The sequence below is a fragment of the Eublepharis macularius genome, chromosome 2 (genome assembly GCF_028583425.1).
Source record: "Eublepharis macularius isolate TG4126 chromosome 2, MPM_Emac_v1.0, whole genome shotgun sequence".
In the NCBI taxonomy this organism is placed as follows: domain Eukaryota; kingdom Metazoa; phylum Chordata; class Lepidosauria; order Squamata; family Eublepharidae; genus Eublepharis; species Eublepharis macularius.
Window position 1 is genome coordinate 222,039,782 of NC_072791.1, and position 24,426 is coordinate 222,064,207.

Genomic DNA, 24,426 nt, shown 5'->3' on the forward strand with positions numbered 1-24,426 from the left:
GATTTGGATCCAGTCTTTTGTTTTTAGCTCATGTCCTTGTCACCACAGATACCATCTTAGAAGAGACATTCCACTTTCCGTGCCAGACTTCTAAAATATCTGCATAGGTTACAAATAATTTGGGCAGGGAAATGAAAGCCTCTGTCAATTTCACCTCTCTGCCCAAAGGTAGTTTAAAAAGACAGTGCCGGTGGAGATTGCTCCTCAGAGGGTTTGTCAATATCGTCTTCCTCTCCCTGAAGGTGAGGTGAAATTGATAGAGCCTTTCAGGAGGCAAAAGATGAAATTAACAAATCTTCTGAGGAACAATCTCAGTTGGCTTTGTCTTTTAAAACTACACTTCCCGGCTAACATTGCATCTCCCTACACTTGAGTGTCTCTGTGTAAGATGTCTCATGTAGAAAGACGCTAAGAAGTTTAATTGTTTCATTCAATTAACTCAACACTGCAGCTTCAATTTTAGTACATCCAGGGGTGTTAGTCCGTAGTCGCAAAATAGTAAGGAGTCCAGTAGCACCTTTAAGACTAACCAACTTTATTGTAGCATAAGCTTTCGAGAACCACAGTTCTCTTCATCAGATGCATGTCTTTTACAATTTCAGTAAAAGAAGATTTACAACTTAAAATCACTTGTTATAATTTCACCCTAAGGGAAACCTCTCGTTCAAACAATATATTTTTCTGAAGATGCCCATGCTTTGTCATGGGGGGGGGGGGAGTACCCTCAAGTTATCGTTGACTTACAACAACTTTGCTGGGGTTTTCAAGGCAGGAAACAAACAGAGGTGGTTTGCCATTGCCCCCCCCCCCTCAGTCAGAAGAACAAGACAGACGCATGGCTTTGGAATTAAGGGCCGCTTTATTAAATACAACATAATTATAAACTGCGGCAAGGCAAAATGACAATACAAGTCAAGCCACGGGGCCACTCCAGGACCACCGCCTTGACCTGTCTGGGTGAGCCCCACTGCCCCAGGTGTAAGCCATTCCTAAAATGGCGTCAACCCCGCCGGTCAGGCAAAGGGTTCCCTGTCTCAAGATCCTAAATCCCCAGCTGTACAGCATGAATGAAGTACTTGAACCTGCGTTTCCCTGAAGGCGGTCTGACAGGTGGTGGCAGCCATGAAGCATACCCTCCCTCCTGACAGACCCCATTTTCCCACCGATGAGGAATTGCCACGAGGGTGCTCATTGGCCAGCTCCCTATTCCCCAACTTTCTCCTGCCATAGAAATCTTATCAGGCACCACTCCACAAATCACCTCAAACCCTAGGCGAAAAACCCATCCCCGCTTTGCCAAATTGGAGAAGAGAAAAAATTCCTACCTGGCTCTGGCATAGCAGCTGGCTAATCCTGTACTAAAACAGGGTGAGGAGTGTGGGCTGATCACATGGAGAAACTTAAGCTGGTGGGGGCAAAGACGCCTTCTACAGCTTCTGTCTCCACCCCCCAGGCAGGTCTTGGATGCCCGGGAAGGAGGGAGATCTGTCTCTTCCTCCTTCCATGGGGGAAAACTTGGGCCCCCAGCTAAGCCTCTACAAGGCAGCCGGGAAGGAGCCCCATTGCCTGGTCTTCTTTGGGGGGGGGGTCTCCCATCCAATTACTAACCAAGGCAGACCCAGCTTAGCTTTTGTGATCTGATGACATTCAGCTTGCCTTGGCTATCCAGGCCACAGCTGCCTATGTTTTACAATGATCAATATTTCTTTCTAGTTAAATAAGTACTTTTTAATCCTGATTTCTTGTGCTGCATAAAGATAAATACAAATGCAACATCTGAATTGTATCTGCATAGATTTGTGTCTGCATGCACAAGCTCAGATATGCACAAACTGGATAACCTCTCAAACATTCTGTGCTAATTTCCTGTGCTTTTGCTTTGTATTCCCGTGTCAGGAATACAAATCAACACCATTCTCACCCACCAAGGTAACGATTCCTTTTGAGTTGCAAGTCATTGAGCTGGGATCTGCATTTGGATTCCTGAGATTAAAAATACATTCACTGCAAGGTCACTTGTCCAGGAAAATTTATTTGGCAAAAAACTCAGAATTCATTTTTGGTTCTGGAACCATCATAACAAAGGTCTAGTCTTCATAAACTGCTGAATTAGGTGTTCTAAAGTGCTTGAGCTGACTCTACCAATTGCGACTGCAATAGAGGGGTGCCATTGTGGAATTTTCCCCATGTAAAAAACTCCTTGAAAGTTTAAAAAAAGAAAGTACAGTTGGTAGATGTGTTCCGCTCCATCCCGTTCTTCTTCAGCTAGTCTCTCTCTCTCTCTCTCTCTCTCTATTTGCAGGGAGTTTTAAACATAGAGAAGAATTTAAAAGCAAAATTTCCTACTGGCAATCTAAGGTAGGGTCATTGCATGGAATTCCTGAGCTGAAATTATACACAAAATTTGTTGTTTTGAGTCATTACTTTGATTTTCTGGAATGGTGACACAAATCTGGGATGCTCGGGAATTATAAAACCTCCTCCCTGAAATATCCATGTTGTCTTTCTTTTTTGGGTGCAACCGGCATCTTGTTTTTCTTTGATTCTACTGATTTCCCGGGCAGTCGCCTGGGGAGGACAGCTCCTGAATGGCACAAGCCAGACCCAGGGCCCAGCAGAGATGCCGTTCTCGCTGGCTCTTCTATTCCTTGTGGGGCAGAGCCCTTTTTCGTCTGCAGATGGGATGGCTGGTGGCATCTTGTTAAGAAGTCCCTAGAATCAGACCCCTTGGTCCAATTTACTTGAAACTTGGGGGGAGGGTAGGACAAGCAGTCCTAGATCCTCTGAAATGTTGGGGTCTTTTGGTTGAAAAACAGCCCCTCTGCCCCTCCCTCAGCCCCCCCCTTAGGGAATAATGACCGAGCTGCAGGACAGGATGGGGAAGTTTTCTGCAAAGGAAGACTTCTACACTTCGTAAAAGGAAGCAAACAACAGACCATAACCAGGGCTTTTTTTCTGGGAAAAGAGGTGGTGGAACTCAGTGGGTTGCCCTTGGAGAAAATGGTCACATGGCTGATGGCCCCACCCCCTGATCTCCAGACAGAGGGGAGCTTAGATTGCCCTCTGCACCACTGAGTGGCACGGAGGGCAATCTAAACTCCCCTCTGTCTGGAGATCAGGGGGCGGGGCCACCAGCCATGTGACCATTTTCAAGAGGTTCCGGAACTCTGTTCCCCCACATTCCCCCTGAAAAAAAGCCCTGACCATAACAAAGAAGGATGGCAAAAGGCCGAGTTTTCAGTGGAAAGATTTTTGTAAAAACCAGTCAGCTACCATAAGAGTAGGAAAATGAAATGAATTGCAGTCAGGCCTGTTGTACTGTTGCTTTTTTTAATGCCAGTGGCTGGCTTTCCTGCTAGGCCACCAATTGACTGCCATTTTTCGCTCACAGGAATCAATAGAGAGAAGCGTGGCTGTGCTTAAAGGCTCCTACTTTGGGAGTCTGTAAAATCAATCTCCTTTGTTCAATCTACTTGAAACTTGGGGAGAGCGCTTTATATGAGAGGGAGAACTATGCTCTATGCAAATTTGGTGCCATTATCTTATGAATAGCTGCCCCAGACCCTCAAATACATTCCCCATTGAAAATAAGGGTCCCAAAACTTGGAACCCAAAAAACCTCATGAATTTGTTCTACTTGGAAATAAGCAGTCATGGTAAAAAAATTCCTCCCAACACCCAGATCTGAAATTATAACAATTTTTTTTCTTGGAGCCTGAAGTAGCAAGGTCTATTCTATAGTCTTGGAGTGTACTATTGTCCTGGAGTACTGTGTATAAAGATTGGATTAATGCAAATTAGAATTCCCTTAACTTCCACAAGGATATATTAAGAGGTTTTATGGAGCAGCAGGATTTAGGCTATACTGCACAAAATACCAGAATCATTCCTTCATCATCTGTCTGTAATACTGCATATTTCTTGACAGGTCAATCTGAGCTCTGTGAAGACACCTCTCAAAAAGGCTTTATTTATTTATTTACTTCATCAATAACTTGCCTTGGTCTCCCATTGGGACCAAAACAGCTTATAGCTTTCTTTTCTTCTTCATTTTATCTACAAACAGCCCTGTGAATAGGGTCGGGCATGGGGGCACGACATTGGTGGCATATCTATATAATTTCCAGAAAAACAATGGAAATGACATAGGGTCGCTCTAGGAATCCCTACAAACTCTATGGTTTTGGTTGGGTAGCTATGTTGGTCTGCAGGAGACAGCAGGGTGAGAGTCCAGTGGCACATTAGAGACCACCAAGATTCTCAGGGTATAAGCTTTCGAAAGTCAAAGTTCCCTTCTTCAATTTTACCATATGGAAACTGTCTGATTTTACCATAGAAATTCAGGTGATACCTAGAGCTACCCTACATCACTTCTTGGTTTCTTCTGGGGGTAAGGTAGCAAAGACTCGACACATTTTTTTAAAAAAAATTCTCCTTCCACCACTTGGAGCTGTGGCAGGCGAAAAGGATTGCTATCAGAAGGACTCCAGTCCTAGTGGCAGACCTGCCAGTCGTACCTAGGAAGTAGATTAGGCTGAGAAAAAGGGACTCCACATTGGGTCTTTTGTGGTTCTTTCAAGCGTAAATGAAGAGTTAAAAATCATGCACCTTCAGAGATGAATATGTCATCTAAAAGTTCACCGAGGTCTATCTAAAGCATTCCCCAATGCTGCATTTAAAGAGAATTGATAGGAAGATTAATAGAAAATTACAGCTTTTCTAATGGACCTTTTTAATGCTATTAACAGACACTTATATGTCAGCGCTGAAACTATTCAGCTTCTCGCAGAAAGGGATGTTACATATAAAATGAATCCAGATGTCGTTTAACTTCAGTGGGGGGGAACCCTGTTAGTTTCTTCCTTATCATGGGCTGTCTACAAGACTTTTCTATAAGCTGCTTGGAGTGTCAGAAGGCTATTGGCTTGGGATATTTTTATTCCTGACACTTACTTTGGCTCCAGTTTCTCAGGAAATTAAAAGAAGTAAAATGCAAGCGCTGAGAGCCAGGATAATTTATTACAGCCTCCCGCAAAATGTCAGCGTGCCAAAGTGTATCAGTGCTGTGGCAACGGGGCTCGGCGCAAAATGGAGGGAAGGTCTCACTTTGAAATAACAATAACGTTCCATGCACTTTAGAATAAACACTCATAATTGTGGCTCCAGTCCTACGCAGTTAGGCTGTTTACAGCACAGTTCTAGTTAGAGTTACACCCTTCAAAGCCCATTGACTTCAAAGGATTTAGTAGGGTGTAATTCTGTTTCAGATTATGCTGTTAAATCTCAGGGAACACCTTGCTGCTAAGGCTTCCTTTACATGTCAAAACACTAGAACTTAAAATAATATGGCCAATGTTGATTGAGGACACTTTTGACTCCGTCACTGATCAGCAAGTTAATGAGGAAAAGAATGTGCTTTAGGGATTTTCCCTAGAGTCCGTAGGCCAATTCCTACCTGAGGGTCTAGCATTCCTGTCAAGTCCAGAAGATAATGATAACAACAACAACATTCGATTTATATACTGCCCTTCATGACAACTTAATGCCCACTCACAGTAGTTTTCAAAGTGTGTTATTATTATCCTCACAACAATCACCCTGTGAGGTGAGTGAGACAACTCCGAGAGAGCTGTAACTGACCCAAGGTCACCCAGCTGGTTTCAAGTAGAGGAGTGAGGAATCAAACCTGGCTCTCCAAATTAGAGTCCTGCCGTTCTTAAACACTGCACTTGCTACTCCTCAGTCTTTATAGTCCGCTGTCTCCTATCAGGCTGAGATTTTGCTATCTCTTCTTGAGAAAAATGACCTGTCCTGTTCATGCGCTTTTAAGAGCAGCTTCATTTTCTAAAATGACCTTCACTGGCTGCCTGTTTTTCCACAATTCCAATTCTGGCTTTTCCATTTAAAGCTCCGAATGGTTGGTACCAAGATTTCTTCAGTCTGACTGCTCCAATATGAAATTGCCCAATAGTAAAGAGCTAGTCTCTATCTTCATTCTCATCCAGAGTAGCCAGTTTCCAGGAAGGGACTGGGGATCTCTGTGAAGAAAGCTCAGAACAACATACATGGTCACAGGGTGGTGGTGAAGAGTGCCCTCAAGTAACAGCTGACTTAGGCGACCCCTGGTGTTGTTTTCATGGCCAAGACACTATCAGAGGTGGTTTGCCATTGCCTGCCTCTGCAGCCCTGTTCTTCATTGGAGGTCTCCCATTCAATTACTAACCAAGGCCGACCCTGCTTAGCTTCTGAGATCTGACAAGGTCAGGCTCCAAACCCTGCTTAGCTTCTGAGATTTGACGAGATCAGGCTCACCTAGACTATTCAGGTCAGGGCACGGCCTCAGAGTGGAGGCACCTTATTTCTTACTGGTATAGTCTCTTGGATAGAGGAACTTAAAGCAGAAGGGGGTCTGTTCCATGGTGCCATTTTCATACTAATACTCTGTAGGGAGGCTATATTGGTCACATCATGAGAAGACAAGACTCACTTGAAAAGACAGCAATGCTAGGAAAGGTGGAAGGCAGTAGGAAAAGGGGAAGACCACAAATGAGAGGGCTTGACTCCATAAAGGAAGCCAAAGCCTCTAGTTTGTGAGATCTGAGCAAGGCTGTTAATGATAGGATGTTTCGGGGGCCTGTCACCATACGTTGGAAGTGAGTTGACAGCACGTAACACATACATTCTATACCAGCCCCTATCAGCTTCATTTCACCCCTGCATGGCTCTCTCTTCCTTCATTTTATTTCACAAATAACCCCGTGAGGAGGTAGCTTAGGTTGAAACGGGGAGGAGGGAGATTCTGCCCCAAAATAACCAGGGAACTTCATGGCTGAATGGGGATTTAAATCCATATCACAAGGTGGTTATCTGTTCTTCATTTCAGAAGTCTTGTTTTTTGGCTTGTCTTCCGAGTGTCTGAGTTCTGTGTCTGTCCAGTAAAATTGACTGAAGTCTTTTCATTCAGGTCCCCCCCCCCGCTGAAGTTTTTATAAACATTTGAGTGACAGGCTGTCAATCAAAGAGCTCTGCCTGCTTCATAGGCCTAGCCGGCACTATGGCAAATTGTATCGCTATCTAAATTATAGCAATTATGTGTAAATTTGCAGTTATGATATGAAATAACATGTGCATATTTTGTCCTCTGTTTTCCTCTTTTGTTATCTTGTCTTTTTTTTAGTGGCTTGATCTCCACACATCAGATAAGCTATAGCTTAAAAATAACTTTTTTGTCCTCTTTTTTTGAGGGCTGTTCTTCTTGGCTATCCATAAATGATTACCTTACTCTTCAGTCCTAGTGTGATGTTCTAATTCACTACACTTCACTGGCTTTCTTCAATCTTATATGGAGGCCTTTCTCTGTGCACCCACTCCTTCTGAAGTGGGACGTACTAAAACTAAGGACAGCAATTGCCCATAGAAAATACATGATCACCCAAAGAGAATGCATTATTTCCAGTAGGGAATAATGGAGAATTTGCTTGCCCATAAAGAATAATGGAAATCATGCTTGCCCATAGGGAATAATGTGGAAAGGAACTGCCCATAGGGAACAATGGAAAGTACGTTGGCTCATAGGGAAAAATGGAAAGCAAGCTTGCCCATAGGGTATAATGGGCACAACGATTGATTATTAGAAATAATTGGCACAGCGATTGCCCATAGGGAATACTGGAAAACCCACTTGCCTATAGGGAATAATGGAAATCATGCTTGCCCATAGGGGATAATGGAAAGCACTGTTGCCCATAGGGAATAAAGGGAACAACGATTGCCCATAGGGAATAATAGGAAAAGCAATTGCCCAAAGGAAATAATGGGAACAGCGATTGCCCATAGGGAATAATGGGAATCATGCTTGCCCATAGGGAATGATGAAAACAACTATGGTCCATAGGGATTAATGGGGACAGTGATTGCCCATAGGGAGTAACGGAAACCATGCTTGCACATAGGGAATAATGGAAATCATGCTTGCCCATAGGGAATGATGGAAACAACTATTGTCCATAGGGAATAAAGGGACAGTGATTGCCCATAGGGAGTAACGGAAACCATGCTTGCCCTTCGGGAATAATAGGGACAGTGATTGACCATAAGGAATAATGGAAAGCATGCTTGCTCATACGGAATAATGAAAACAGAGATTGCCCATAGGGAACAATGGAAAGCACGTTTGCCCAGAGGGAACAATGGAAAGCATGCTTGCCCATAGGGAATAATGAAAACAACGATTGTCCACAGGAATAATGGGAAAAGCAATTGCCCATAGGGAATAATAAAACAGCGCTTGCCCATAGGGAATAATGGAGACAGCAATTGCCCATAGGAAATAATAGAGACAACAATTGCTCACAGGGAATAATGGAAAGCATGCTTGCCCATAGGGAATAATGAGGACAGCGATTGCCCATAGAGAATAATGGTAATCATGCTTGCTCATAGCGAATAATGGAGAGAGTTATTGCCCATAGGGAATAATGGAAAGCATGCTTGCCCTTAGGGAATAATGGAGACAGTGATTGCCCATAGGGAATAATGGAAATCATGCTTGCCCATAAGGTATAATGGATTCAGCAATTGCCCATAGGGAATAATGGAAATCATGCTTGCCTATAAGGTGTAAAGGGCATAACGATTGCTCATAGGGAGTACTGGAAAATACACTTGCCCATAGGGGAATATGGGGACAGAGATTGCCCACAGGGAATAATGGCAACAAATGCTTGCACATAGGGAATAATGGGGAAAGCGATTGCCCATACGGAATACTGGAAAACACAGTTGCCCATAGGGAATAATGGGCACAGCAATTGTCCTTAGGGAATAATGGAAATGACGCTTCCCCATAGGGGAATAAGCAGGGCCTTTGTGGCTCTGAAGCAGGTGTAGGGTGAGCGAGGCACAGTGACGAGGTGCAGGGATGAAGAGGAAGAGGCGGCTGGCTTTTGTAGCTCTGAAGCAGATGCGGGGTGAGCGAGGCATAGGGATGAAGTGCAGGGACAAGGAGGAAGAGGCGGCTGGCCTTTGTAGCCCTGGCCACCTCTTCCTCCTCATCCCCGTGCCTCACTCACCCCGCGCCTGCTTCAGGGCCACAAAGGCCAGCTGCCTCTTCCTCCTCATCCCTGCGCCTCCTCCCTGCACCTCATTCACTCCGTGCCTGCTTTGAGGGGCACAAAGGCCAGGCAGGCAGCGGGGGGGGGGGGCAAAGCAGACGTGGTGTGTGTGAGCCGCAGCATGGCTCAGGAAGCTTAGATGCTGCCACCGGCGGAGAGCTCCCTGCAGTCGTGGTTGCCGACAGTTTTGGGCCAGGAGAAGGTGAGCCCCCTGCACACACAACACACCCTCCGCCGCCCGTTCAGCTCCTTGCAAAGATGCCCCATGAAAACCCCATCAACAAACTGGGAATTGATGGAGCAGTGAATTGATGGGCACATGAATTGAGAGGTTCACTGACGGGACGCCGACACTTCCCGTCAAACCTTTCGGAAAACTAACACGTGCCCTTCTCGCGTCAGGCGTCACTTCTAGCTTGGCTCGCAGAAAGACAACTTCTTCTCATGCATAATCTAAGAGCAACATTCTTTCCAGATTTAGCAATAAAACGAAGGATCAGAAATAGGTTTGCAATTCCTGTATCTCCCTCCTGCCACCTTACCTTCTAACTTGTACATCATCATCTTGAAATAGTAATATTGACCAGTTGAACAGCAATATTAGACTTGTAAAGGTCACATTTAGAGTTCATATTCCTTCAGTTCTGCTGTGTCCTACATATTTTTTTGTGTTTGGATTTTTTTCTTATGTGTTGTTAAGTCTGTCTTTACTGCCCCCCAGACTACGGATAAGTGAATTTCCCCTTTTCTGTTTCTGAATTTTTCAGGAATTTGCTTCTATATAGACCAAGTGCGAGACTGGTGGTGACCTCGGGCAAGGAATACACAACACACTATTGTTGAATATACAATAAAATTGTATTTTAACTGTGTAAATTGGATGTTTTTAGAATTGTTAATTGTAATAACTGTTTTATATATTTTAACCTTTATTTTGTAATCCGCCTTGAGCCTGCTGGAAACGTGGGGAGGGCGGAATAAAAAATCGAGGGAAAAAAAACTTTATTGTTTACAGCCATTGGATCGTTGGCACGGCATATGATCAATGGATCCATTGCATTGAATGCCTCCCTCCCCCAAAGCTCAATGGTTGTTTTATTAGTTCTTGCTGGAGAGTTTTAAGTGTGAGATCATTTAGTCATACACTCTTTTTGCCCTTGAAAAAGTGGAATTGATGAAACAGGTTGAGTGAGCCGGCTTCCCTGTTGGGCATTTAGGGGGTCCGTCCCCTCTGGGATGCAGTATCTGACCTGTCAAGAGACAAACACAAAAAAAGAATATTAGCAGCTACTTTGAATTCAATGTACTTACCTGGTACGCCCAGACTTTATCTGCACTTGTCACTTTAAAAACTTATCCCGACAGCTCTACAAGAGATATAGTAAAGAAGTCAGTCTATTTATTCCTACTGGACCGTGAATATTACATTTGGAATTATTGGAAGGGTCTTTGTAATGTTGCTGAAATGTGGTGTTTGTAATCTATTTACATTTACATTCATGAACGATTGTGTGAGATTAATATATTGTTGATATTTATTCACTGTTTGCTCTGAGCACTTTAAATCGATTATTACTATATTTTCAACACTGTGATTTATTGTACCCTTCCTCTGGTACACTATAAGATGGCAGGTGGTGCAGCACCCATCCGGGCATGCCCTGGCAGTCCCTACCACCCAGGATGAAGGCCACAACGGCCATCCCAGAAGTGTACCCTTTGGCTTTTCTCAGATCCTTTAAGGGGACCCCGATAGAAAGGGGGATGAGCTACCCAGCCAGCACAACTCACCACAGTAGACCTGGCCTTATACCCCAAAACGACCCCACCAAATTTTGAGAAGGATCTCCAGCATCAGCTGATACTTATGGAAGGAGGGAGGAAAAACATCTGTCCTCCTCTGCCATTCTCAAAGGAATGGTGGTGATAATAACCACTTGGGGGAGATGGGGTGATGCAAAGCCCCTCCTGCACTCCTCTCTTTTCTGTCCCTCTGGCAATCCCTGCTTTTGCCACTTCCTTGCCTCCAAGCTTCAGTGCAGCCCACCTGTAATTCTGAGAGCCTCTTTGTCTTTGAATTCATCTTTAACTGGAGGAAATTCTGAAATAAATTCTGGAAATAGAGCCTATGTAATTTTCTGCAACTCCCTCCCCCTCATGTTATCAACGCATAAAAAAGGTAAGGGTGCAAACACTGAGTCATTACTGGCCATGGGGGATGTCGCATCACGACATTTTCTTGGCAGGCTTTTTACGGGGTGGTTTGCCATTGCCATCCCCAGTCATCTGCACTTTACCCCCAAGAAACTGGGTACTCAGTTTACCGACCTCAGAAGGATGGAAGGCTGAGTCAACCTTGAGCCAGCTACCTGAACCCGGCTTCTGCCAGGATCGAACTCTGGTCGTGAGCAGAGCTTGGGCTGCAGTACTGCCGCTTACTACTCTGCACCATATGATTAAAAAACACTGCAAAAAATAAGATGTGGTTTTAACTGCGATTGCATCCAGGTTCTTTTTCTGCAATTTTGTTTCCATTACTACATGTACTGCATGACAGAACTACACTGTGGAAAGATGATAGTATAGATAACACATACAAAAAATCTTGCTAGAACTAGAAGTAAAATCGCATTTCAAGATGGCTTTTATGCAGCGTTTTAGTAAATGCATACATGCACATCAGTAATACAGAGGTACGGATTGAAGGAACTATGACAAAACACACATGCAAAGAGCTCTGTACAAAAAACAGAACAGAGGGAAATTCCTATTTTATTGGTTCCATTTTGGAAGCAAGTCCGGGCAGTTTGGAATCCCAAACTCTGGGGGAAATTTCAGAAGCATATATAGTTCAAACATCTTCATAGAGTGTATAATTTTATTAAACCAAAGCGCTTGACTCATGCTTGACCCTATAGTTTTTCAAGTAGATCTCACTTCTTGTTTCTTTCTCTTAAAGGGACAGGTATTTCCCAGCACATACCTATCAGGCATTACAGCTCTCAAGGACACAAATGAAGCAAAGTTGAATATTTTTCATTATCCATAGCAGGTTAAATAAATGAAACAACAACAACAACAAAAGAACCCCTAGCATACAATATGCTACCTTTCATTTAATTTGGGAGCCCAATCAATAAATAATTACATTTCTAACTCGTGATTTATAATTAAATTACCTACGTGGAGATTTTTAAAATATTTGTTTAGGGAGAAATAATCAATTTGGTTAGACGAAGACACTCGTTGATATTGATACACTTATTATTTCAAAATTAACTCATCCAGGCCTTTATATCTTGTTTCTCGATTCAGGCACAGAAACTGATGTTGAATGTCCCACCATTTCATTTTTCTTCTGCATATTATAAACAGACTTTAATAAACCGCCTGAGATACAAAGAGTTAAATTTTCAAGTCCATGAGGGTAGCAATCCATTAAGTAGTTTTAGGTGGACAGCAGTGTTGGCCTGCTGTAGAACAGCAGCGTTTTACTCCAGTGGCACCTTAATAATCAACAAGGTTTTCAGGGTATAAGTGGATAGCCCTGGTGAACCTTATCTCATCAGATCTCAGAAGCTAAGCAGGGTCTGCCTTGGTTAGTAATTGGATGGGAGACCTCCAATGAAGACCTGGGCAGGCAATGACAAACTACCTCTATTTGTCTTTTTGCCATGAAAACCCCACCAGGGGTTGCCATAAGTCAGCTATGATGTAAGGGCACTCTCTACCACCACGCTCTCAAGAGTCAGAGAATCATTCAAAATCTTACACCCTGAAAATCTTGTTGGACTTAAATCCTCCATTCCATGAGATAATATTCTATGGGAGGATTAAGTACAACTATGAAGAAAAATCTCCACCAATCCAGCTTTACTTGAGCAGTATGGAAGCTCTTGCAGTAGAGGCTCCTTGCTGAGGTAACTGAGGGCCAAGCTACACATGACGAATGACACTTGAACAGCAAGTGTATTTCTCCCTGTTCACTTGCCCTCCACTCAATCCACTTGCCGTTCAAGTGTCATTCGTCATGTGTAGCTTGGCCCTGAGTTCTCATAGCTCAAAGGTCAGATGGGAAGAGGGTAAATGAAAATTCCAGAGGGTAGGTGGGTTAGTCTTTGGGGGCTAAGTAAAACAGAAGTCCAACAGCACCTTAAAGAAAGACAACATGAGATTCCAGCTTGAGATTTTGTGAAGACATTTCTCCCATTGGAACGAAGCAGATTCCTTCCACCTGACTTCCATCGTTACTGAAGAATGATTTACATATTGTTAGAAGTATTGTCCAAATAAGGCACCTCTCTCATACTCTATGGTGGGCAGGAGCTTTATGAGTGCAAGAGAACATCTCTGGAACTTGGGAACACATTTGTAATTCATATCCTCTACCTTTCTCCTGTTTACTACTACTATTACTACTACTACTACAGCTACTACTATTATTATTAATATCATTTATAGTCCGCCTTTCTCACTGAGACTCAAGGCAGATTACACAGTATGAGATTAGTACAATCAGTATCGAGTACATTTCAATCCAGTATCAAGGACATTTCCATAAACAATGCCATAAGGTAAATAGATACAAGTTTAAAAGACAGAGTATTAGCAAGAATGCAATACAGAGTAGAAAAATTCTGAAACAGAACATAATCAATTCTAGGAGTGACATTAGACAACATGGAGCACTGGTGGTACATAGGAGTACATATTTAAAGCATCAGATAATATGTAAGGCAATATAGTGATGAAGTCTATGGTCCCTAACTCATTAGCGAAGCATCTGAGGGCCAAGCTACACATGACGAATGACACTTGAATGGCAAGTGTATTTTTCCCAGTTCACTTGCCCTCCACTCAATCCACTTGCCGTTCAAGTGTCATTCGTCATGTGTAGCTTGGCCCTCAGACTATGAACATCCGTTTGCTTCTGTTACTCATCCCTGGTTACTGTCCCTTCTGAGGTCATCTGGTTGTTTGTGTAAAATGCTAGATGTTCTTTAGGCTTCAACTCCCTGACCCTGCTCTCCAGAAGCAAAAACTCTAAATGAAGTTGCACTAGATGCACCTTGTCTCCTGTGCAATTCACATTAAAGCATGCCCCATGAACGATAAATAATCAGATAATGCACGGCCTGCCATTTTGATATACTGCAGTTGCTAAACTGCAGGCTTTGGAGCACAGACTAAGGGGACACAATGCAGCCACCTTGATGAAGCTAAGAATATCTAGTAAGTGTCTGAATGGGAGAAGGCCTGGGAACTACACGGGCCCTGCACAGATGTCCCGGAGAAGAAGGGATGAATTATGAACTGGTTGGACCGTTGTATTTTCTAGTATCTCTTTCCTCAAAATAACAACCACTCTCTTGGCTTTTGAGAAAACAGAGGAGGAAACAATTGAAGAGGAACTGAAATAAAGCAGCCAACAGCAAACGGAGTGGAAACTTCAGCCGAGTGTAAGAATAGCAAACTGAAGGCAGAGTTTTGGAAGACATCCATGTTATGCAAATAGATTCGCTTGTTGTTTGAGGGACACCACATTTTTCTCAGCACCCCGCAGCGTAGGGCTGCCAGTCCCCTGGAAGAGGTGGGAGATTCCCCACTCCTAGACTCTGCCCCCCACCACCATGCACTTGGCCAACAGGGGGGAAAGGCCTGAGAAACGGGCCTGGGAGGCAAAAAAAACCTCTCTCCAGGTCACTTCCTCAAGTGTCATATCAAACCCGATGGCTGGCATGCTCTCACACTTCACAGGGGTCCCAATTGGCCCCTGTGAAGCTCAGGACCGTGCCCGCCACCAGACACAATGATGTCATTTCCGGAAGTGATGTCATTGCAACCGCAGGGAGTGCACATGCAAAGAAGTCACCCCAGTTATGTTCCAGGTCTCTCCCCCCGGCTGGGAGGGTAAGGAGACCTGGCAACTCTACTATAGGGAATACTTATTTATTTATTTAGGTAACTGAAAGAGAATTTTTGGCAAAGTACTCTTCTTCATGGTTGTTGTGGGTTTTCCGGGCTGTATTGCCATGGTCTTGGCATTGTAGTTCCTGACGTTTCGCCAGCAGCTGTGGCTGGCATCTTCAGAGGCGTAGCACCAAAAGACAGAGATCTCTCAGTGTCTTTTGGTGGCATCTGAAGATGCCAGCCACAGCTGCTGGCGAAACGTCAGGAACTACAATGCCAAGACCACGGCAATACAGCCCGGAAAACCCACAACAACCATCGTTCTCCGGCCATGAAAGCCTTCAACAATACTCTTCTTCAGTTTTATTTTCCCTTTCAGCTGACTCCCTCTATTAATTAAGACATCAAACTGGAATCCATAAAGAAATATGAGCTTTATTTATCAATAAAACCCAGAGGCTATGCCCTCCTCAGGACATATGCATAAAGAGCAATCACATCAGAGAATCTTACATACTCTTAAAGTTTAATTGTTTACAGAAAGCAAGTTCAAAAAGGTTAATGCAAATACTTCTTTAGAATTACAGTCTCTAGGATTTATGGCACCTAATAGATCTAATTGACAGGACAATAAAATCTTGTGTGTATTATGTGCCGTCAAGTCGCCTCATCCTATGGCACCCCTATGAATGAAAGACCTTCGAAACAACCTATTATTAACAGACTTGCTCAGATCCTGCAAACTGGAGGACATCCCTTCCTTTACTGAGTCAAGTCATCTCATTTTAGGTCTTCCTCTTTCCCTACTGCCTTCCACTTTTCCTAGCATTATTGACTTTTCCAGAGAATCTTATCTTCTCATGATGTGACCAAAATACGATAGCCTCAGTTTTGTCATTTTAGCTTCTAGGGAGAATTCAGGCTTACTGCAGTATAAACATGATAATTATTTGGAGCCACACTTTGTTATGGTTATAGAACCTGAGAGCAGAACCACAAGTGACAAAAGGCACAGGTTGGACACTTGTCAGCTTCCCTCAAGTTTTGATGGGAAATTTAGGCTTCCTGGTCTTGCAGCTTGGCTCTCTGACTGCTGTCCAATGGACTTTTCAACTGTCACTTGTCCAACATTCCGCCAAGCTGCCTACATTTCCCATCAAAACTTGAGGGAAGATGACAAGTGTCCAATCTGTGCCTTTTGTCACTTGTGGTTCTGCTCTGAGAGACTGCTGTTCCAATGCTTATTCTTGGTCGCAAATAATGAAAACAAGAGAAATTGTTGATGTTCCCTCCTTACTGTAGGGCCAATGCAACCGATGGCTTAATTTGAGTGAAGGAATTTGCCCACCGAGGCAGCCTTTGCCTCCTGTGGAAAAAGTTCCAGCTTCAATAGAGCTCATACGGCTGAAGGGTCGGAAAAATCCCTTTACAGTAACTTACTGCCCCACTTTTCTCCCTGATAGTAACACAAAGAGGTTTACAAAAAACACCTAATATAATTATATTTTAAATTAGTTGAGGAAAAAATATGAACAGACACACAAAACGACAACCTCGCAGGCAAAGAGTCAAGGGCCAAGAGGACTTTGGCCCATTCCAAAAGGAGGCAGAAGCACAGCTGAGGTGAGCACCTGGAAAGATGTTACCTCTACCAGCCCCCTCCCTAAATTCAAAAGCAAAAAGTATCTGCTGCATTTGTCTCTGTGGCTGCTACCCATCAAAACAGCATCGTATTTACCTGCATGGAAGAAAAGTCTGAATGAAAGATGATCCCATTTTTAAACAGGTTATACACAAAAAGTGCATCACTGTAACATGTGTGCACATTTAACTAGTGTTGTTATGGGAAGGGGGGTTTCCTTTTCCCAAATTCACTTTTTAATATAAAGCCATTTGTCCCTCTTCTTCTTCTTTTCTTCTCTTTCAAAAGAGGGATTTCTCTTTTGTTTCTCTCTGGCTGCTTCCACACAGGTTGGATAATGCCCTTTCAATGCTCTCTAGTGATTGTTTGGAACTAGATTTTTGAGTGCGAAACAAAAAATACACTTCCAAAGGATTTCCAAAGTGTATTGAAAGTGCATTATTCAATTTGTGTGGAAACAGCCTTTGAAGAGAAATTAATGCACTCTTTTGTAACTTCAGCCCTTGTCACTGTTTTATGTCGTACACCCCAGGGGGGTGCTCTAGCAGGAAGATAGGAAGTCTTGGGAAGAGTATCTTCAGAGTGAAATTCTGACATTTTGCAGAATTTCCATTCCTGCCCTTCCCCTCTCTGAATTTCTCTTTGGAATCGATTTGAAACCGAAAACAAATTCCTAAATAAAAGAGGGGGGAATTACTGGATTTCAAGAAGTTAGGTAAAGAAAAATTAAGAGAAGTTCTCTTCAGTACCCTTAATTTAAGATGGTGCCCTCTTTTCCTTGATGGTATGTGTGAGAAAAACTCGAGTCTTCTTTTCAGGAAAATAGGGGTATGCATTGTTATTATTAAACATGTCATGGGCATTTTCCCTGTTTATGCTTGTACTGCTTTAGATACCAGCTACTGTTTAGAAGATATTTGAAAATGTGGGTTGCTTCTTCTGTCTGGGATTTTAAAAAAATTCTAAGAAACTTCTGCTCTTCCTTATTCTTCCTTTTTTTAATTGAGACGTAAGATATCATCTGACAGTACAGCGGGAAGGACTTGTGGTTGCTGGACAACAATTTATGAACTTTGATCTTATCAATGTATTGTCGAAGGCTTTCACGGCTGGAGAACGATGGTTGTTGTGGATTTTCCTGGCTGTATCGCCGTGGTCTTGGCATTGTAGTTCCTGACGTTTCGCCAGCAGCTGTGGCTGGCATCTTCAGAGGTGTAGCACCAAAAGACAGAGATCTCTCAGTGTCACAGTGTGGAAAAGATGTTGGCGGGTAATTTTTATCTACTCAGGAAGGTGGGTTTGGGCTGAGTCATCCTGTAAGAGTTTCCCAGGGTGTGGAATGCTAATGGAGGGAGGCTTCACTGTATCCTGAGGAGGTTCTTTTGCATATGGATTGGTGCTTGATATGCTAATCTTCTCTGCAGGGCTATTGTAAGATGTAGAGTATTTTGTTAACCTGGTGTTTTTCAGGACTGGAAACCATGCTCTATTCATTCTTAAAGTCTCTTCTTTCCTGTTGAAATTGTGCTTATGCTTATGAATTTCAATGGCTTCCCTGTGAAATCTGACAAAGTAGTTGGAAGTGTTGTCCAGTATTTTAGTGTCCTGGAATAGGATACTGTGTCCTGTTTGAGTTAGGCTATGTTCAGCCACTGCTGATTTTTCTGGATGGCCAAGTCTGCAGTGTCTTTCATGTTCTTTTATTCTTGTCTGGATGCTACGCTTTGTGGTCCCGATGTAAACTTGTCCACAGCTGCAGGGTATGCGGTATACTGCAGAGGTGAGGGGGTCTCTACTGTCTTTTGCTGATCGTAGCATCTGTTGTATTTTTCTGGTGGGTCTGAATACTGCTTGAAGGTTGTGCTTTTTCATAAGCTTTCCCATCTGATCATAAGCTTTCCCATTTGATCTTATCAGATTAGTGGCCTTGCATATTATATACATCCAGCCGAAGGGGCCAGCAGTAGTAAAAAATAATCCTAATTCATGCTGAACAATATAGGACTTAAATCTTTTCAGTCTAGGTGGTGGAAAGCTTTTAATACTTTGATAAACCACCACATTTAGAGGTTAAATCGGCCCTTGTAACTCCACTTGAATGAATGAGACATAAAAGCCATTTCTTCCTACTTTCGGATACATAACAAGCATGGCACGGGTTCTGTTCTCTGGAAATAAATGAAATGATATGATCCATATAATATAATTTTAGAAGTATAAAACTCACTGGCCTGTCTGCTAATGCAAAAAGCAGGGAAAGGATTTTCAGAATGAGACCAGAGGCCAACAAGAATCTAATTCCCCTTGAAGAGAGACCATTCTAATTAAAAGAGACGCCAGTAAAAATGAGGGTGGGAGGAATTGAAAACCATGTTATCAATAAAACAGGCTAATTCGTGTATTCCCAAAAAACGTAATGCAGGCTGATTGCCTAGCAGTTTAATTTCCTTGTTTTTTTAAAAAAAAGTCTCTTCTAATAGACTTGAATATCACTTTATTATTTGCTAAGAAAAGAGCATTGTCATGTATTAATTCAAGATAGCACGCATTCAGGTTGAAGTGAGCTGTGGGTTTCCGCAAGTACCAGCAAGATGGGATCCGTTGTGTGTTGTTGAAGGCAATACTTGTCATTCGGTCCCTCTGATCTAAAACTCAGGGTGGAAATACACATTACAAAGTACTTAGGGATGCTCAAGTGCACCTTGTTTCATGTGTCTCCCCTCCAACTTCCCATGCACTCGCTCACACACACAGGGCCAAACTACAAGTGATGCCTGACACAGGTTGGACACTTGTCAGCTTCCCTCAAGTTTTGATGGGAAATGTAGGCAGCTTGGCGGAATGTTGGGCAAGTGTCAGTTGAAAAGTCCATTGGACAGCAGTTGGAGAGCCAAGCTGCAAGACCAGGACACCTACATTTCCCATCAAAACTTGAGGGAAGCTGATAAGTGTCCAACCTGTGTCATTCGTCACTTGTAGCTTGGTCCTACAGTCACCCTTCCATTTGCTCCATGTGAATACGTTTATGTGTTCGATATCTTTGCTGTGCTTTCTTTGCTACCCCCCTAGTTAATTTTTGACAAGGAATTTTTCTGTTTACAACTGCCAGATTCCCAGTTTCTCTCACCTCCCACATCCATTCATTGAAATGTAGATCTTGACATTTTCTCACACCTTAAAGAATGTGGCTCTCCCAGTCGGCCTGCAAGGCCTGAGACTGGGGGCCGGGTTTGCTTCCGCAGAAGATGAGAAGGAAGCTAATCCTTTCCGGGGCATCTGGGTATTGGCGGGGGTGGAGTCATGGGCTTATTAGCCATCTCTGCCTCTCCCGCTCTCAGTCGACATTTCGTGTTTGGCCCACCCACCTTTCCCTATATGCAGTGCAGTATTAGCCGGTCACCGTTTATCAGGGCCAGGTAGGAATTTTTTCTTTTCCCCCTAATTGGCTCACTGGGGAGTTGTTTTTCACCTACCTTGCACTGCGGGAATGTTTTAATTGGTATGGTGAGATTGTAATGTAAATAGGTTGGCCACTGGAAGGATAGGATAAAATGAGCGGGCTGGTGACCCCCTTGGCACATTCCCTTTAGGCGGGAATTGGGGTCTGTCAGGAGAGGCCAGTGAGGCTGTACAGCTGCCGGCTGTGAGGGCAGACCACCTGGTGGGACCCCCTGACAAGGCTGCCCCCAGGCTCCACGGCTGGAGGGGGGTTGGTGCTTTAAAGGAGAACCACTTGCCTGGCCGCCGGGTCCCAGCCATCCTTTGGATGGAACACCCCCGGGGCAACGGGGGCTTGCCCAGACAGGTCAAGGCAGAGGTCCAGGGAGACTCCAGGGCTTTACCTGTACCACAGTTAGATCCCTTGCCACAATGACAGGATATGTTATGTTGTATTTAATAAAGTGGCCCTTATTATATCCCAATCTTGGTTTCTGCCTTTGATTTTGTCTGGGGAAGCAAATGCAAATTGACAAGTCAAAGGAGACAAAGGAGTTTTTGCTGCAAAAACAGAGATGAATTGGTGCTCTGCCTTCGCCAACTTAGTGGTGGCATTCATACTCACTTGTAAATGCAATCACACAAAGGGAGCTCCAGTGAAAGTGGCATGCACATTTGCCAGGCAAGAGACAGCCCGCACATGAATTGAGGACCACACATAAAATCCTGTACTTGAGCATCCCCAAATAATTCGTAAGGTGTATTTCCACTCTCAACCAAGTTGCCTTATCTGCATAGTGCAGGACATTTAATAAATTATCTTTCTACTGATTTAAGGATGTTTCTTTGGCCCAGTTAGACATAACAACAACAAAACAACAACAACAGAGCTTAGATACCACTCTTCTAGACAGATTAGTGCCTCACTCAAAACAGTGAACAAACTCATCATATTTCTAGCCCCTAAATTCAGCTGGGGAGCTGGGGCTGAGAGGAGTGGCTTACCCAAGGCCATCTGCTGAGTTTATGGAAGTAGTGGGATTTGAACCAGCGGAGTGCTAATTCACAGCCCAACCACTTAATGACCCAGATGATTCACTGGGTGAAAAGTACTTTAATTTCTTACTGGTGCTGTCTCCCTAGGGGGCTTAAAGCAGAAGATGGGTGCTATTGCTCTGATCTCTTTCTTACCAGTACTTCATACCAGCCTGTACTTACTTGCTTGATCAGGTTTAGGTACAATTTTGAAACCGATAAAGGAACTGCAGAAGGGTTGAGTCAAGGTGTTGAGGGAAGGAGGTTGAATTCTTTCCCCGCTATTGCTTTACTGTTCATGGTCATCTTCCTGGAATCCTGTGGAGTAAAACCAACAGGAATCATACAGGCACCTAGAAATCTCCCAGCCAAGCAAACAGCAACTAGAGAGGGGGCAATTTGCACCAGGACGATGGCATGGGGTTGGAAGCTTCAAGAGGAAGCTTTGCATGAATCTCTGACATCTTTTGCATTCTGACTTGCTTCTTGCAATAGCCCTTCCAACTTCTGATTGAGAAGATATACGGGTTCAGGGATCTCTGTTCCTCCTTGTAATCTGACAAAGGGAGTTTTGATTTTCAAAAGCGAATACCCTGTTAGCAGGGCTTTTTTTCTGAGAAAAGAGGTGGTGGAACTCAAGACTGCATAATGATGTCACTTTGGGTCAGCTGGAACAAGGGGGGGATTTTTAAAAGTTTAAATCCTCCTTGGTGAAAATGGTCACATGGCTGGTCCCCCCCCCCCCCGCCGATCTCCAGACAGAGGGGAGTTTAGATTGCCCTCTGCGCCACCGGCCATGTGACCATTTTCAAGAGGTGCCGGAACTCTGTTCCACTGCATTCCCGCTGAAAAAAAGCCCTGCCTGTTCGTCTTTAAGATGCAACTGGACTCAAATCTTTCTCTTCTACTGCAGACCAACAGTTATTCACCTGAAACTCCCTTCACAGGAGTTTCTCAGTTAAACGTAGCGGATTGTAGGATTTACCGGATTGGAGCCATCACAGCAAAAATAAAAAGAAGTTTTGCGGCATGTGAAAGACTAACAGTGTTTTATTTCCAGCATAAATTTTTGTGGAGTGAATCCCTCCTCTTCAGATCAAGTGAGTACATCCTCACTACGCAGAGATATTTTTATGAAGGAGTATCTAAAACAAACAATGAAAACAAAGAGCCGTAGAAAGCAAGACGTACTAGGCGAAATGCAATCATGTACAATTCAGAACTAATTACAAAAATCACAGAGACAAATCACTAGCTATGCAAACTGAGTTAACACCCGCAATAGCTGGGCAGTAAAGGGCTACGAAATCCAATCAAGCAAAATACAAATCTAATCAAGGAAAATATGGAGACCAGCCACTATTGATGGTTAACACCTATAATGGGTGTTCCAGGTTTTGCAAGATAATTAATGCCTGGAGTGAGATAAGATCCAGAGGAGTACAGATGATGCAACTGATGAAGAGAGCTGTGGTTCTCAAACGTTTATTCCTCAATAAACTTGGTTAGTCTTAAAGGTGCTACTGGGCTTTTTACTAGAGTGAGATAAAAATCCGAACTCCCATTCAACTCCTCCTGGGGACTGAGAGCCAAGCTACAAGTGATGCCTTACACAGGTTAGACACTTGTCAGCTTCCCTCAAGTTTTGATGGGAAATGTAGGCATCCTGGTTTTACAGCTTGGCTCTCCGTTACAGCTGCAAGACCAGGATGCCTACATTTCCCATCAAAACTTGAGGGAAGCTGACAAGAGTCCAACCTGAGTCAGGCGTCACTTGTAGCTTGGCTCTGAGGGGAGCTTATTGCGAAATCTATCACCTTCCCAAGAAAAACTTCATCAAGTAGGATGAATTGGAACAATATCTGTAAAAATATAACAACAACAGTGTGCTTATATTCTGATCTTCTAGATAGATTTTATTTATTTATTTATTATATACGTCATTTATTGTCCACCTATCTCACTGAGACTCTAGGTGGATTACACAGTATGAGGTTAATACAATCAGTATCAAGTAAGTACATTCCAATACAATACCATAAAGTAAACATAGACAAGTTTAAAGACATAGCATTAGCAAGGATCCAAGACATAGTAGAGATACTGAAGCAAAACATAATCAATTCTAAGACAGCATGGAGTGATGGTTGTACATAGGAGTACATATTTAAAGCAGCAGATGATGATGAAGCATCACGCAAAAATAGTGATGAAGTTTATGACCCCCAACTTGTTAGTGAAGCACCTGAGACCCCATCCCTACAATGCAGCCCTCACATTTAAGTAAAAAGCTTTTTTGAATAGTTCGGTTTTGCAACGTTTAGCCAGGAGAGTGGGGGCTCTTCTGACTTCCTCAGGCAGCTCGTTCCACAGGATAGGGGCCACCACAGAGAAAGCCCGTGTACGGGCTGCTGCTGACTTCACCTGTGTGCAGCCTGGCACCTGCAGGAGACCCTGTTCAGATGAACGAAGCTGCCGTGGAGGAACATAGGGAGGGAGGTAGTCCCATAGGTATGCTGGACTAAAGCTGTGAAGAACTTTGTATGTAATAACTAATACTTTGAACTGAGTACAGTAAACGATGGGTAGCCAGTGGAGCGACTGTAGGATGGGAGTGATGCTCATGCTCCTGCTCGCTCCTGATAACAATCGAGCTGCAGCAGTGCCCACTCAGAGCGGTGAATAAAATCAGTGTATTGCTATCCCCAAAATTGAGCTGGGGAGCTGGGCTGAGAGGGGTGGCTGACCCAAGGCCACCTGCTGAGCTCATGGCAGTGGTAGTATTTGAACCAGCAGAGTGCTGACTCACAACCCAACCACTTAACCACTATACTATGGCATATATGTCTCATATGAGTGTTCTGACTTCAGAACTGAAAGCTATCTGTATTTCCAGCATATTCTGCTTCCCAGGCCCAATGGGAGGAAGGTGGCTGTCCTACATGATTAACCTTATGTTTTCTTTCAGCATTTCTTCAACTCTGTATTGGATTCTTACTAATGCTATGTCTTTGTAAAATTGTGTTTATTCACCCTATGGCCTTGCTTATGGAAATGTCCTCGAAATGGACTGTACTAATCTCACAGTGTAATCCGCCTTGAGTCTCAATGAGAAAGGCAGGCTGTAAATGACATACATAAATAAATGAAATAAAAAACCTTCAAATAGATGATATCAGATTGCATCTACATAAGAACAATCTGGAATGTGTCCCAAAATCATGGAAGGTCCCCCAATTTATGGAGGGCAACTGCTTTGATTCAGCGTTTTTTTCCCAGCTGGATGAC